This window comes from Thermobia domestica, chromosome 6 (assembly GCF_964235325.1).
Source record: "Thermobia domestica chromosome 6, izTheDome1.hap1.1, whole genome shotgun sequence".
NCBI classification, from domain to species: domain Eukaryota; kingdom Metazoa; phylum Arthropoda; class Insecta; order Zygentoma; family Lepismatidae; genus Thermobia; species Thermobia domestica.
In genome coordinates this window covers 242,520,057-242,523,941 of record NC_137459.1, presented here as the reverse complement: position 1 = coordinate 242,523,941, position 3,885 = coordinate 242,520,057, and positions in this window count along the sequence as shown.

The following is a 3,885-nucleotide window of genomic DNA, read 5'->3' as shown; positions in this document are numbered from 1 at the left end:
GAGGAATCATTCACATAAGGCGCTTTTAGCAATAGTAGTTCCTCGGACATTATGTAGTGGCGACCGGTGGTTTGTGGTTTCGGGTGTTGCAGTACGAACGATTAGAGACAGAAGATATAAAGTGGACTCATTGACTAATCAGCATAAATTTAGATGCAAATGCTATGTGACATGTTAAATTAAATAAAAATCTGTTTTTAAAAAATAAATAATGCAGAACATTTAATCCGATTAATCACCTTATTTAATTAGTAAGTTCATTCTTCTCTCTTTGATTGGAACAAATCTGCCTAATACTTGTTGGTTGAACTCTAGTATTCTTATTGTCACGTCTTTTTTGATGGAAAGCATAACCAATGGTGATAACCTTTCTTTTGACATTCAATTTTTTGAAAGTGTCAATTCTTTTTGATGTGAAAAATAACTTTTCTTCTTTTTACTGACGCCATAGGTACAGTTAATATTAATTGCAGAAGCTTTGTAGATTCACTAAATATTTTTTCTAGATTTTTGTGAACAATTCATTCTAGCAAACTCAGTTCCTGACAGTGATCCGAATTCCTCTTCAGTGTAGACTGAAGAGAGTTCGTAGCAGAGATTAATGTTATAAAAAATGTACATTGAACACGCTTTATTCACAATTTATCTAGGAAAATTTAAAATAAATTGTGGAAATATATCTAGTACATACAACATTACTGCCATAAGATGTCCTGTAAATTTAAACCGTCTTTTTTTTTCTTTCGAACACTCTCCTGAATTGTCCTTTGCTTGTTTTGTCTAAGCCTTAATTGTAAGTTTTTCCTCAGTTGAAAGCTGGGCATTTTTTTTTTTTTTTTTGTAAATTATTTACAGAAGTTATGATATGCAATTCATTCAGAATTTGTAGGTTATGTACAGAATTAAAGCACACACAATAAAATTAAATCTAATAACTAATAACCAAAACAGCTGATTCAAAAGAGATACTAGTATATGAATTGCGAATGCCACATATTCATACATAGGGCTGTAAACTGGCCGGCTTTTTATTGGCCTGGCCGGAAAAATTGCTGTTATTTTGATTAAAGCTGGTGACGGGTACAAACTTCTCACCAGCCCCTTTATAACCGTTTTTTTTTTTTAATTTGTATCTAGTTCGAAGTATAGATATTGAAAAGTAGCTGTCATTCTGTAAACGCAAAACTGTTACCTTTCACCATGTATCAACGATTAATATATTTTGTTCACCTGTTTAGATAATTTTAGAGAGATGACAGGGACTGTATCAGGGAAAATTTGAAATTTACTTTCAAGGAATTTTATACATTTATTAAGAGTGGAAAAGGATTTCTTAAAGCAATTTTCCATAGTTGAAGTAGAGACTGTATGTTTAAAGAGTGAATTTCATTTTCCAAATCCAAAATTGTCACGTAAAGATTATTATACTTTTGTTCATCTGTTTCAATAATTTTAAAGGAATGGTAGTTACTGGTAAATACAATAAATTGATCAATGCCGATTGATCAATTTCAGTTTCTCATTTTATAGCACAATGTATCTATTAAGCTTATTAGTGAATGTTCTAAGGACATACAGAATATATGTGTTAATGCACTTTTGCTCACGATAGTACATTCCCTTTCCATGGATAGGTCCGAACAGAGATACTTCACGCTGAGACCTATATCACAGAGAATTTTGAGGAAGTGTCGTTTTTTTTTATTTTACAGAGTTGGCAACCCTATTCATATATCAACACACACACACACACACACTTGTGCGCGAAAGAAAAAAAGAACTACATTCCAAATCATCCGTCTTGATTGTTACGCAATGCACGATGAACACAATATACTTCCACATGAGGCAAAACAATGTTTATCAACGTTCTGGAAAGCAACCTTGAAACCCGCCAGACATAGGAACAACATGTTAGCTGGGAGGGGTCCAAAGTATTTGAGGAAGGTCCAATACGTCTACGTAATAACGAACATGTCTCTTACTGTACCCGAAAAGATAAGTAATTCTTAATTACTGTCACCTATATTTTTAGAAAAAATGATAGAACGATTATTTCTATAAGAAAAGAAAGAGTACATGATGAGGCGTAAAATAAAATACTTAGCTTACATCAATCATTTCTCTGTTAAACAAGTATAGTTCGTTAAGAAAGTCTACAAATGCTAGTCGAGTTTCGAAATTTTGGTAAGGTCCGGACCCGGTGGACTCCCCTCGTGGCTACGCCCCTGAGCATTGCGAACTAGTCCCAAATTCAATGTGGCGTTCCCCACCATACAGTTCTATCAAGAGTATAAAATATATAAAAGAAATATGTATATACTAAAATACTATCCACAGAGGGGGGAGATTCTGCATATTGACTTATTAATATTTGTTTCACAAATTACTGTAGAAAAGTTTTCATTATCTGTATAAGCTACGAATTATGCTAGCGAAAAATGCGGATCTACTTTCATTTGATTTCTGCTCTACTATATATTTTCTTTTTTATTTTGTAATTCTGCTTTCACTTTTATTAATTGTCATTATATTGATTTGCTTCAGTATAAGTACTGTAATATAAAAATATGAATGCATAAAAACAAATTCCATTTGTTAATTGCTAGTGAAATAAAATTCAGAAATCGTATTTAGCGCGACGAACCTTCTCATTCACTGGAAACCGTGTTGTGTTGCAGAAGCACTGCAACGACCAGTCCCTTTAACTTCTGAGATAGGGGAAAGGAGACTTAACATTTGCTCCAATTCCCGCGCTGAAGGAATCTGGTCGTTGCATGCTCGCTGCAACACAATATAAATTAGAGACTCTGTGACGGATTATTTTTCGCTTTTTAAAACGGATTAACGAAATGGACAGTTAGAGAAGTAAAAAAATATGTTATTTAAAGTATATATGGGAGTATTAGAAAGTATTTTTTCTGTTCTTACTACTATTGCTAATAATATTTTTTTCTTGAAATACTTTGGTCGTTGCGCAACGCTGCAACACTAACATTAGCCGCCACTGACATTATGTCTGAACGTTTGGTTTAGGCAGGAGCACGTTTAACTAGCAATATGTGGATCAGAGGTGATCAGCAAATCTATGAATTAAATCCGTTTTAGTATTCACTCTGGATAATTTTCTTGTAAAGAGTTCCCAATGTTTATTATTGTTCTTATTTCGAGCCTCCTGTGCTTCTTCGGAAACTTGGTCTATAGGTAGAATACTCGCGGCAATAATAGGACTTTGAGTACGCTTACAGACATATGATACCAAGAATACTCTTGTAAATACAGTTCTAAAGTGCAACGAGTATACTCACTAAATTTGTTTGAATCAGTCGGATAAACACAATTTAAGCATTCTAAAATAATGTCAAATCGCTTAATTAAGTCGACATTTATCCCAGTTCTTTCGGACGGTTTTTCAGCATTCCGAAAAAAACTTGCAATTGCTATCATTGGTGTTTCTGCATATCTATCAATAGTCCGAGCTCACTACGAAATTTGCTTGGACAAGTTTTTTTTTTTTTTTAATTCCATTTTCATCCGATTTTCTTTGCCTCGTACATGCCATCTTTTAATATCTAGGCGCTAGGCAATGTAGAGAATACATTCCATAAGACGTATCCAATAATAAACCGGAGAGAGTCGGAGAGTCTGTAGTTCGGATCTACAGTTTTATGAGAAAGAATACCAAGATTATTCATCTCTCTCGGTTTGCTCCACATAAATAACACGTCTGCGTAGACGCATGAGGATACAGAATTACACACTTTTCCATTAATCATACAAAAAATCATCTTAGGCCGAACGATAAATTCCTTGCCACATACATTTCTTATGATCGGAGTGAAATTCTTGATTTGATCTTCTACTTTCTGGACTTCGTTTTGTACA